The sequence below is a fragment of the Giraffa tippelskirchi genome, chromosome 10 (assembly GCF_054371585.1).
Source record: "Giraffa tippelskirchi isolate mGirTip1 chromosome 10, T2T-mGirTip1v1.2.pri, whole genome shotgun sequence".
Taxonomy (NCBI): Eukaryota; Metazoa; Chordata; class Mammalia; order Artiodactyla; family Giraffidae; genus Giraffa; species Giraffa tippelskirchi.
In genome coordinates this window covers 97,896,313-97,909,814 of record NC_137284.1, presented here as the reverse complement: position 1 = coordinate 97,909,814, position 13,502 = coordinate 97,896,313, and the positions used below count along the sequence as shown (strand labels likewise).

Genomic DNA, 13,502 nt, shown 5'->3' with positions numbered 1-13,502 from the left:
GAGTGGATAGCTGTTCCCTTCTCCAGGGGATCTTCCCAACACAGGGATCAAACCCAGGTCTCCCGCACTGCAGGCAGATTCTTTACCATCTGAGCCACTAGGGAAGACCAAGAATACTAGAGTGAGTAGCCTATCCCTTATCTAGCAGATCTTTCCGACCCAGGAATTGAACCAGGGTCTCCTGCACTGAAGGCAGATTCTTTACCATCTGAGCTACCAGGGAAGCACCTCTACCTAATACTGCACATTAGCTGGATTTTTCACTGACTCCTACCTCTGGATTTGGAATTTTTTCCTACTTACAAAAAAACCAAAAACATTGTTGTTGCATAGAATTATCATTTCCTTCCTTCCTCCCTTCTATAAGTAATATAAAAGAAATAAAATATGTGATATGTGCCTTCATAGGAGATGAGACACGCCTATATAAGTCTAAAGAATTCTAAAACTATTTGTTTACAAATGACTAATGAAGAAAAATATACTAATTAGGGTCTTGTTTCCCTCCTACTATGAAAAATAAGAACTTGCTATTTATGACCTCATGTTTTACTGGAGAATTTTTTTAAGTATCGATTGAGATTGAGTTTTTAACTTTATTTTATTTTATTTATTTATTTTTTGACAGGAAATAGCATTTATTGGTGAGTATGATTAAGGAGGGGACAGAGCTGATGCTCATTAGTGCAGGGCCTGCCATTTGTCCAGGGGACCATGATTAGGGATGTATTTGACCCCAGAGCCGTCCGGGATGAGTTGCTTTTCTGCCACCATGTTTTCAAATTCATCCGTGTTGAACTTGGTAAATCCCCACTTCTTAGAGATGTGGATCTTCTGGTGGCCAGGGAACTTGAACTTGGCCCGGCAGAGGGCTTCAATCACATGCTCCTTGTTCTGCAGCTTGGTGTGGATGGACATTGTGACCTGGCCAATGTGGACCCTGGCCACTGTGCCCTGGGGCTTTCCAAAGGCACCGTGCATACCTGTCTGGAGTCTAGACTGGGAGAACAGCAGGCCAGTCATGAATGCCCACTAGGAAGAGTTATCTTCAAGTTCCCTTAGGGCAACCTGTACAGGCAACAGGTTGCATATACTACCAAGGAGGCTGCTGTTTGCAGCCATTGACACTGGGCACCCATGGGGAAAGAGACTGAGTTTTTAAAAGGCAAACCAATAGTACAATTCAAACATAGCTATTTAATTTAAGTGCATTTTTCTTACAATTGTAGAGCAATACCTATAATCAGGCTTCATAGACCTCAGGTCAAATCAATAAATAATTCTAGTTTACAATGCCCATATACACCAAATAATAAATTTTCTAAAAGCATTATTTTAGATATGCTTATGACATAATTGCTTATAAAAAAAATAAAGCAAACAAAACATAATAAACTGCAAAGCAGATACTAAGAATAGAAGAAATTCACTAACTATAGGTTAGAAATATTTTCTTAGAGTAGATGGAGTCTAAGAAGGTATTTAAGGGTAATTATATTAGTCTGGTAGGACTCCCACAGCAAATACTACAGACTAGGTGCCTTAAATAGAAATTTACTTTTTTTAGAGGCTCAAAGTGGAAGATCAAGATCCTGGAAGGGTTGGTTTCTTCTGAAGATTCTCTCCTTAGCTTGAAGACCTTCTTATCGTGTCTTCACAGGGCCTTTTCTCCATGTATGTGCACTGCTGATGTGTCTTCTCATGAGAACACTAGTCCTATTGGATTAGGGCTCCACTCCTAATACTTCATTTAACCTTAACCACTTTGTTCAAGGTCCTGTCTCCAAATACAATCACCTTGAAGGTTAGGTGATACACATTTTGGAGGAATAAAGTTCAGGTCACAACACAAATGACTGGCATAAAGATTGAGGTTAAAATGATAGAGATGAATGTATTAAGTATATTAATATATTTATCCTAAAAAAAAAAGACACTGTGGTTCTCTAACATCATGGTCACTTTTATTCATCATCTGTATTTGCTGAGAATCAAAAGAGCATTCCAGATGAGGGAGTAATGTCAGCAAAGGCATAGAGATAGGAATAGGAAAAACAAGAACAAGAAAGGCAAGAAGTTACATCTAGGGAGATACAAGAGCAAAATGGACAGGGACAGAGTAACAAGAAGCAGGGAGAAAGGACTATAGTGTAAAATTCAGTATCAATTAAAAACAGCAAAGTGAAGTCGCTCAGTCGTATCTGACTCTTTGCGACCCCATGGACTGTAGCCTAACAGGCTCCTCCATCCATGGAATTTTCCAGGCAAGAGTATTGGAGTGGGTTGCCATTTCCTTCTCCAGGAGATCTTCCCAACCCAGGGATTGAACTCGGGTCTCCCGCATTGTAGGCAGACACTTTACCATCTCAGCCACCAGGGAAGTCAAAAACCAGCAATTTCAGCTTAAAAATCAAGGCTTTGGCCTCTCGCTAGTTTTATGATTTGGGACAGTAATTTCATCTGCCTTGGCTTCAGATATTGGGAAAAGTAATTTCTAGGTGTTTACTGTTCTAAGATTTCATTACATAATTATTCCACTATGTCTATCCTTATGTTCACATATTATTTTACTGTTTTAAAACACATGTTGCTGAAACAGAACACCATTCCAGGTTCGATGCATGAGACAAATGCTCAGGGCTGGGGCAATGGGATGACCCAAAGGGATGGGATGGGGAGGGAGGTGGGAGGGGGGTTCAGGATGGGGAACACATGTAAACCTATGGCTGAAGAAAAAAAAGGAAAAGAATGTATATATATGTATACCTGAATCACTTTGCTATACAGCAGAAATGAACACAACATTGTACGTCAAGAAAATAAATTTTTAAAAAATCCAAATAAATAAATAAAACACATGTTGCAATAGACACTTAAGCTAGAACAGACTACAAAAAATGAGACCTGTTTCTAAAATGAATGAGAATGATAGTGACAGATTGATTCAAGTGTGCTTTCACTTCCAACCAGAAACAAGTGCTAAAAAGATATAGAAGATCAAGGATACAGTTTAGTGAGTGGATGTAATTTCTTCCTTGCTATAGTTACATATGTTTGTAACCTTTTTTTTTTTTTTTTGCAGTAAACAAGCTTAAAACAGGCCTGGCCAAGTCTACCACAGGACAATTCAAGATGGTTCCACTCTTCAGCCAAATAGAAGTAAATTCCTTTCTGTTTTATTGATGACACATTTTTTATCAACTTCATTGAGTACAATTTACGTATATAAAATATATCCTTTTTATGTATGTATTTCAATTAGTTTTTTAAAAATGTTTATTTATTTTTGGCTCTGTTGTGTCTTAGTTGAGGCCCACATGCTCCAGAGTGTGTGGGCTCAGTAGTCCTGCAGCATGTGGGATCTTAGCTCCCCAACCAAGGATTGAACCCACATCCCCTGCATTGGAAAGGCAAATTCTAAACCACTGGGCTACCAGGGGAGTCCCTCAATCAATTTTAACAAATGTGTACAGTACACAACCACTGCACTCAAAATATAGTTTAAGTCCATCATCTCTGAAAGTTCCAGTGGAACTTTGAAGTCAATGAATCCCCTACTCTCACACCTTATTTCCAAGGTTGATCCATTGATCTTTATTCTGTCACTCTAAATTTGCTGTTGTTGTTCAGTCACTCAGTTGTGTCCAATTCTTTGTAACCCCATGAACTGCAGCACACCAGGTGTCTCTGTCCTTCACCATTTCCCAGAGTTTGCTCAAACTCTTGTACATTGAGTCAGTGAGGCCATCCAACCATCTCGTCCTATGTCATCCTTTTCTCCTCCTGCCTTCAATCTTTCCAGGCCTCATGGCCTTTTCTAAAGAGTCAAGTCTTCTCATCAGAAGGCCAAAGTAGTGGAGCTTCAGCTTCATCATCAGTCCTTCCAATGAACACTCAGGACTGATCTCCTTTAGGATGGACTGGTTGGATCTCCTTGCAGTCCAAGGGACTCTCAAGAGGCTTCTCCAACACCACAGTTCAAAAACATCAATTCTTTGGTGCTCAGCTTTCTTTATGGCCAACTCTCACATCCATACATGACTACTGAAAAAACCATAGCTTTGACGAGATGGACCTTTGTCAGCAAAGTAATGTCTCTGCTTTTTAATATGCTGCCTAGGTTTGTCATAGCTTTTCTTCCAAGGAGCAAATGTCTTTTAATTTCACTGCTGCAGTCTCCATCTGCAGTGATTTTGGAGCCCAAGAAAATAAAGTCTGTCACTGTTTCCATTGTTTCCCATCTACTTGCCATGAAGTGATAAATTATTGTTGTCTTTTTTTTTCTATAGCTTCATATAAATGGAATCATGTACTACTGCATACTCTTTGGAATCTGCTTACTTTCACTCAGTGTAGTATTTTTGAGATTCGCCTATGTTGTTGCATGTACCATTACTCTGTTTCCTTTTACTGATGAGTAACATGCTATGTTATAATATACCATTATTTGTTTATCCATCACTTTTGGATGGACATCTGGATTATTTTCATTTTCTGGCCAATACGAATAAAGTTGCTATGAACATTCATGTGCAACTCAATGTGAATTCATTTCTCTTGGGTAAAAATCTAGGAGTGCAATTTCTAAAGTGTAAAACTGTACACTTAACTTTATAAGAAATCATCAAACTATTTTCCAGTGTGACTGCTTATTTTATTTTTGTTCTTTTTATAGACAGATATTTTGCATCTATTTTGTTCTATTTATAGATTGTTATTGATTTAAGTGATTAACTTTGTTTAATTTATATTGCCCAAATCATTGTATGATAATTCCAATGGTTCTACATCTGGACTACCACTTGGAATGGGCAGTCTTTGTAAATGCAGACAACCTAGCATGTGTGTAGTAACATTTCGTAATGGCTTTAATTTACAGTTCTCTAGTGACTAATGCTTTTGAGCATATTTTCATGTATTTCTTGGTCCTTTGCATGTCTTCTTTTGCTTCTCTCTCTTCTATTTTATTCTATTGTTATTATACATTTTACTTCTATGTAAAATGATTTCAAATCCTAAAAGATGATGATGTTACAGTGCTGTACTCAATATACCAGCAAATTTGGAAAACTCAGCAGTGGCCACAGGACTGGAAAAGGTGTTTTCATTTCAATCGCAAAATTCCAAAGAAAGGCAATCAAAATAATGTTCAAACTACCACACAATTGCACTCATCTCACACACTAGCAAAGTAATGTTCAAAATTCTTCAAGCAATGCTTCAACAGTATGTGAACCAAGTACTTCCAGATGTTCAAGCTGGATTTAGAAAAGGCAGAGGAACCAGACATCAAATTCCCAACATCCACTGGATCACAGAAAAAGCAAGAAAATTCCAGAAAATCACTGCTTCTGCTTCATTAACTACGCTAAAGCCTTTGACTGTGTGATCACAGCAAACTGGAAAATTCTTCAAGAGATGGAATACCAGATCATCTTATCTGCCTCCTGAGAAATCTGTATGCAGGTCAAGAAGCAACAGTTAGAACAGGACATGGAACCACGAACTGGTTAAAAATTGGGAAAGGAGTATGTCAAAGCTGTATATTGTCACCCTGTTTATTTAACTCATATGCGGAGTAAATCATGTGAAATGCCAGTCTGGATGAATCACAAGCTGGAATTAAGATTGTCCAGAGAAATATCAACGACCTCAGAGATGTGGATTACACCACCCTTGTGGCAGAAAGCAAAGAAGAACTAAAGAGCCTGTTGATGAAAGTGAAAGAGGAGAGTGAAAAAGCTGGCTTAAAACTCAATGTTCAAAAAACAAAGATCATGGCATCCAGTCCCATCACTTCATGGCAAACAGATGGGGAAACAACGGAGACAGTGGCAGCCTTTATTTTCTTGGGCTCCAAAAATCACTGCAGATGGTGACTGCAGCCATGAAATTAAAAGACGTTTGCTCCTTGAAGAAAAGCTATGACAAACCTGGAGAGCATATTAAAAAGCAGAGACATTACTTTGCCAACAAAAGTCTGTTTGGTCAAAGCTATGGTTTTTCCAGCAGTCATGTATTGTGAGAGTTGGATCGTAAAGAAAGCTGAGCGCCAGAGAATTGATGCTTTTGAACTGTGGTGTTGGAGAAGACTCTTGAGAGTCTTGGACTGCAAGATCAAACCAGTCAATCTTAAAGGAAATCAGTCCTGAATATTCATTGGAAGGACTGATGTTGAAGCTGAAACCCCAATACTTTGGCCACCTGAGGCAAAGAACTGACTCATTGGAAAAGACCCTGATGTTGGGAAAGATTGAAGACAGGAGGAGAAGGGGACGACAGAGGATGAGATGGTTGGATGGCATCACCGACTCGATGGACATGAGTTTGAGCAAGCTCCAGGAGTAGGTGATGAACAGGGAAGCCTGGCGTGCTGCAGTCCATGGGGTCTCAAAGGGTCAGACATGACTGAGCGACTGAACTGAACTGAACTGAACTTCTAAGTATGCTATACACTTCAAAATACATTGTATTATTTTTACTTTAATCAATTAAAGACATTTAAAAGACACTAAAAATTACGGGGAAACATCTTTATATTTAAGTATATATTTAGCATTATCAGTGTTCTCCATTCCACATTTTCACTGGTATCATCTCTTCTTCATACTACAAATTTCCTTTAACTTTTCTTGTGGCTCAGTTCTGCTGAAGACATTTTTTTTTTTTTTTTTGGTTTTGTTTTTGTTTTTTTCAGAAAAATATCCTTATTTGCCTTTATTTGTAGAGTAGTGCCACTGTTTACAGACTTTTAGATTGAAGCCTTTTTTTTCTTTAAGCACTTTAAAAATGTCATTCCACTGTTGTCTAGCTTATATAATTACAGATGAGAAACCTACTGTAACTTCTATGTTTAATTCTCTTATAATGTCTTTTTTTCTCTAGTTGCTTTTAAAATATTCTTTTTCAAGAATTTCCTGAAATTGGACTGTGGTGAACCTTGATGTATCCATGTTAGCATGTGTGCATTCATCCTGTTTTGGGTTCATTGTGCTTTAATTTTTTTTTTTTTTGAAGTTTTTTTTTTTTTTAACTTTACAATATTGTATTTGTCATACAATATTTTGTATGACAATATTGTATTTTTGTCATACATGGACATGAATCCACCATGGGTGTACATGTTTTCCCCTTCCAGAACCCCCCTCCCACCTCCCTCCCCATCCCATCCCTCCGGGTCATCCCGGTGCACCAGCCCCGAGCACCCTGTATCATGCATTGAACCTGGACTGGCGATTCATTTCACATATGATAATTTACATGCTTCCATGCCATTCTCCCATATCATCCCGCCCTTGCCCTCTCCCATAGAGTCCATAATACTGTTCTATTTATCTGTGTCTCTTTTGATGTCAAGCATGCAGGGTTATCTTTACTGACTGACTAAATACCATATATATGTGTTAGTATACTGTATTGGTGTTTTTCTTTCTGGCTTACTTCACTCTCTATAATAGGCTCCAGTTTCATCCACCTCATTAGAACTGATTCAAATGTATTCTTTTTAATGGCTGAGTAGTATTCCATTGTGTATATGTACCATAGCTTCCTTAGCCATTCATCTACTGTTGGGCATCCAGGCTGCTTCCATGTCCTGGCTATTATAAACAGTGCTGCGATGAACATTGGGGTACATGTGTCTCTTTCAATTCTGGTTTCCTCAGTGTGTATGCCCAGCAGTAGGATTGCTGGGTCATATGGCAGTTCTATTTCCAGTTTTTTGAGGAATCTTCACACTGTTCTCCATAGTGGCTGTACTAGTTTGCATTCCCACCAACAGTGTAAGAGGGTTCCCTTTTCTCCACACCCTCTCCAGCATTTATTGCTTGTAGACTTTTGGATAGCAGCCATTCTGACAGGCATGAAATGGTACCTCATTGTGGTTTTGATTTGCATTTCTCTGATAATGAGTGATGTTGAGCATCTTTTCATGTGTTTGTTAGCCATCTGTATGTCTTCTTTGGAGAAGTGTCTGTTTAGTTCTTTGGCCCACTTTTTGATTGGGTCATGTATTTTTCTGGAATTGAGCTGCAGGAGTTGCTTATATATTTTTGAGATTAATTGTTTGTCTGTTGCTTCATTTGCTATTATTTTCTCCCATTCCGAGGGCTGTCTTTTCACCTTGCTTATAGTTTCTTTTGTTGTGCAAAAGCTTTTAAGTTTAATTAGGTCCCATTTGTTTATTTTTGCTTTTATTTCCAATATTCTGGGAAGTGGGTCATAGAGGATCCTGCTGTGCTTTATGTCAGAGAGTGTTTTGCCTATGTTTTCCTCTAGGAGTTTTGTAGTTTCTGGTCTTACGCTTAGATCTTTAATCCATTTTGAGTTTATTTTTGTGTATGGTGTTAGGAAGTGTTCTAGTTTCATTCTTTTACAAGTGGTTGACCAGTTTTCCCAGCACCACTTGTTAAACAGATTGTCTTTTCTCCATTGTATATTCTTGCCTCCTTTGTCAAAGATAAGGTGCCCATAGGTGCGTGGATTTATCTCTGGGCTTTCTATTTTGTTCCATTGATCTATATTTCTGTCCTTGTGCCAGTACCATACTGTCTTGATGACTGTGGCTTTGTAGTAGAGCCTGAAATCAGGCAGGTTGATTCCTCCAGTTCCATTCTTCTTTCTCAAGATTGCTTTGGCTGTTCAAGGTTTTTTGTATTTCCATACAAATTGTGAAATTATTTGTTCTAGTTCTCTGAAGAATACCGTTGGAAGCTTGATAGGGATTGCATTGAATCTATAGATTGCTTTGGGTAGTATACTCATTTTCACTATACCGATTCTTCCAATCCATGAACATGGTATATTTCTCCATCTATTTGTGTCCTCTTTGATTTCTTTCACCAGTGTTTTATAGTTTTCTATATATAGGTCTTTTGTTTCTTTAGGTAGATATATTCCTAAGTATTTTATTCTTTTCATTGTGATAGTGAAAGGAATTGTTTCCTTAATTTCTCTTTCTGTTTTCTTGTTGTTGGTGTATAGGAATGCAAGGGATTTCTGCGTGTTAATTTTATATCCTGCAACTTTACTATATTCATTGATTAGCTCTAGTAATTTTCTGGTGGAGTCTTTAGGGTTTTCTATGTAGAGGATCATGTCATCTGCAAACAGAGTTTTATTTCTTCTTTTCCAATCTGGATTCCTTTTATTTCTTTTTCTGCTCTGATTGCTGTGGTCAAAACTTCCAAAACCATGTTGAATAGTAGTGGTGAGAGTGGGCACCCTTGTCTTGTTCCTGATTTTAGGGGAAATGCTTTCAGTTTTTCCCATTTAGGATAATGTTTGCTGTGGGTTTGTCATATATAGCTTTTATTATGTTGAGGTATGTTCCTTCTATTTGTGCTTTTTGGAGGATTTTTTATCATAAATGGATGTTGAATTTTGTCAAAGGCTTTCTCTGCATCTATTGAAATAATCATATGGGTTTTATTTTTCAATTTGTTTATGTGGTGTATTACATTGATTGATTTGCGGATATTGAAGAATCCTTGCATCCCTGGGATAAAGTCCACTTGGTCATGATGTATGATCTTTTTAATATGTTGTTGGATTCTGTTTGCTAGGATTTTGTTAAGGATTTTTGCATCTCTGCTCATCAGTGATATTGGCCTGTAGTTTTCTTTTTTTGTAGCATCTTTGTCAGGTTTTGGTATTAGGGTGATGGTGGCCTCATAGAATGAGTTTGGAAGTTTACCTTCCTCTGCAATTTTCTGGGAGAGTTTGAGTAGGATAGGTGTTAGCTCTTCTCTAAATTTTTGGTAGAATTCAGCTGTGAAGCTGTCTGGTCCTGGGCTTTTGTTTGTTGGAAGATTTCTGATTACAGTTTCAATTTCTGCGCTTGTGATGGGTCTGTTGAGATTTTCTATTTCTTCCTGGTTCAGTTTTGGGAAGTCGTACTTTTCTAAGAATTTGTCCATTTCTTCCAAGTTGTCCATTTTATTGGCATATAGTTGCTGATAATAGTCTCTTATGATCCTTTGTATTTCTGTGTTGTCTGTTGTGATCTCTCCGTTTTCATTTCTAATTTTGTTGATTTGATTCTTCTCCCTTGGTTTCTTGATGAGTCTGGCTAATGGCGTGTCAATTTTATTTATCTTCTCAAAAAACCAGCTTTTGGCTTTGTTGATTTTTGCTATGGTCTCTTTTGTTTCTTTTGCATTTATTTCTGCCCTAATTTTTTCTTCCTTTTCTAGTTGCTTTAGGTGTAGAGTTAGGTTATTTATTTGGCTTTTCTCTTGTTTCTTGAGGTGAGCCTGTATTGCTATGAATCTTCCCCTTAGCACTGCTTTTACCATGTCCCATAGGTTTTGGGTTGTTGTGTTTTCATTTTTGTTCATTTCTATGCATATTTTGATTTCTTTTTTGATTTCTTCTGTGATTTGTTGGTCATTCGGCAGTGTGCTGTTTAGCCTCCATATGTTGGAGTTTTTAATTGTTTTTCTCCTGTAACTGACATCTAATCTTACTCATTGTGCTTTTAGAACCAGTCAGTGGATTTATAATATTCACCAAATTTGAAGTCCTCATTTATTTTCATATATTGAATTTTTTATTCCTATAAATTCCATTTACCTCTTTTTTAATAGTTTACATTTCTCTCCTTTCTATGACTATGATTTTAACATCTTTGATAATTCTAATAACATTTTCATTTCATGCACTTTCAATTGACTGATTTGTTTTCTGGCTAAGGGTCCCCTTTTCCTTCTTGGCTTGTTTATTAATTTCTTATTGGGTGCTGCATATTGTGAATGCTATGTTGTTAAGTATTCAGATTGCTTTCTTCCTGTACACAGTTAAATAACTTGCAGATCAGTTTCATTATCTCTGAGGTCTATTTATACATTTTGCTAGGGTGAGTCTACAATAGCATCGATTCCAATATTGGTTCAGTTTTACTTCTAAGGCCAGACTCCTGGGGTCTCCATCAAATTTCCCAGATGATCACTGAGAACTCTCCATTCTTGATGGCCAGAACTCAGATGTCTTCCTGCCCTTCATGAGCTCTGAATATTTCCACTTACAGACCCACAGTATTCTTTCTCCATTTTCCTGGAGCTTTATTCTTTATGTAGGTAGCCTAGTACTCAATTAAGACTAGAGGTGAGCCCATGCAGATTTACAGAGATTTCATCTCATAAAGTGCCCACTTTCCAAAACTCGGCCTTGTAACTTCCAGCTTCCTCCACCTCCCCAGGCTCTGAGCTCCATCTTCTCAAGTCAGCAAGGCTTCCAGGATCTGCTTGAGTCTCCATCTTTGTGTTCCTTCCCTTCATTTTGACTCCAGGCAGAGAATCAAAACGATATGGTTCACAGTTGCTTTCTTTCTTAAAAGGATCACAATTCTATACTGCTTATTCTCCAAACACTAGAAACAGTTGCTTCATTAATTTATTCAGTTTCTGAATTGTTTACTGGGGAAGTTAGAGCTGGTCTTTGACACTTTGTTTGTTTGTTTTTTTCAAGTTTTTTTTTCAGTATTTATTTATTTGCGCCAAGTCTTGGTCACAGCATGTGGGATCTAGTTCCCTGACCAGGGAATGAACCTGGATCCCCTGCATTAGAAGCATGGAGTTCTAGCCACTGGACCACCAGGGAAGTCCCGACATTTTGTTTTTAACATAGCCCTGGTACAAGATTTATTCCTGGGTGGGACTCAATGGGTATAGACTCAGACTAGGTGGAGTTTATATGGAAACTTCTTTTAGAAATTGCTACGTGAAGCAACGTGTTGTAATTCCTATTTGAATATTTCAAGAGAAACATTTACTGTCATGTTATAACTGGTTGTGGACAGTCACTTCTGACCAAAACATTAAGCTTGAAAATCTCACTCATCCTAGACAAAAATATAACCATTTGAAATTAATTGATTTGAAAGTCATTGTATAATAAATGTATTATTCCAAAGAAATTCATAATTTAAGGTTCTATACACACCCATATGGGCTTCCCTTGTGGCTCAGCTGGTACAGAATCCACCTGCAATGCAGGAGACCTGGGTTCAATCCCTGGGTTGGGAAGATCCCCTGGAGAAGGGAAAGGCTATTCACTCCAGTATTCTGTCCTGGAGAATTCCATGGACTGTATAGTCCATGGGGTCGCAGAGAGTCGGACATGACTGAGCAAATTTCACTTCACACACCCATATAAACTTACTATTGCACAAACAAATCACCACTTTATTTCACCAGGGTTTATTTATACATTTATACATCCTCAAATTATGATAGCTCCATTAAGAATGCTAACCTATTGAAAGTGTTCTCTGATTATTTCCACCACCCTCAAATGGGTGCAGCTAATACTTCCATCTGACCATAGATGTTCATTAAGCTCTAGTCACCTAGTGACATCCAGCATCCTCTCTTCCAACATTTCACTGAGCCTCACTGAATGCCTCCACGAAAAACACCAAGCAGTCCAAAATCTGCGCCACATGCTGAATCCTTAAAGCTCTCAAAGCCATTAAACACTGGGATGTCAGAGCAGGACTAGAATCCACAAAGAGCCCGAGAGCATGGGTCCCAAAGTAACTCTATTACACCCAGAATTTTACATCTTTTAAGAAAACAGTTCTTCCAACTTCAAGCTCTTCCCTTCTAATTCCAAGGTCTCAATTCCAGTCCAAACAGCCAGGCTGGAAACATGCTATGTCAGCCTTTCCATCTTCCTGCTCACCCCATTTCCTATGACTCCTTCAACAAACTCAGAGTTTAGGGAAAAACAAAAAGCTCCATGCATGCCAACAGATCACAGACACACTGGTGTGTGTGTGTGTATGGACTGAGGGCAAGAGAGGGGTTATGGATGTTTTATATTTCATAAATACCTGCATCCCAATCCAGACAATGAAAAAGACCCTTTTATCGGGCATTACATACTCATCAAAATTTCAGAGGCCATCAAAATGATGCCTACATATTTTATATTTCATAATACAATTTTCTTTTAAATACTTTAACATTGTAAGGGTCTTACCAATTTAAGACCCTTAGAATAAGCAATTTAGGTATTCATATGGTATCATACAAATGACTATAATGGGTTACATAATGCACAAGTTAAAATATTTTTTAAATATAGAAAATATATAAGAGAAAATAACTTCTGGTGAACCACATAATAAGTTCTGATTGTGTGTTAGTTGCTTAGCTGTGTCTGACTCTTTGCAACCCCACAGACTATAGCCCACCAGGCTGCTCCATCCATGGGATTCTCCAAGCAAGAACACTGGAGTGGGTTGCCATTTCCTTCTCCAAAACGAACTATAGAAAGAAAGAAAGTGAAGTCGCTTAGTTGTGTCCGACTCTTTGTGAACCCATGGACTGTAGCTTACCAGGCTCCTTGATGCCAATAATCAAAGCAGATAAATACCACAATTTACCATGCTATGTAAAATATGAAGAAGACTGACTAACATCATATAGCAAAAAATTTACACTGTTCACAGAAAATTTACAACTCATAAAATCTTTTAAATAAAACTTTCCATTCCCCTA

General features: G+C 37.9%; 1 protein-coding gene and 1 non-coding gene across 6 annotated transcripts in view; both read right to left on the bottom strand.

Moving 5' to 3' along the window:
* TFEC (transcription factor EC) overlaps positions 1-13,502 on the bottom strand; it is a 751,469-nt gene that overhangs the window by 538,083 nt on the left and 199,884 nt on the right. The window lies entirely within an intron of this gene.
* Positions 1,041-1,169, bottom strand: LOC145524937 (small nucleolar RNA SNORA70). The gene has a single exon (XR_014067967.1). It is a non-coding gene; the product is annotated as a small nucleolar RNA SNORA70 (small nucleolar RNA).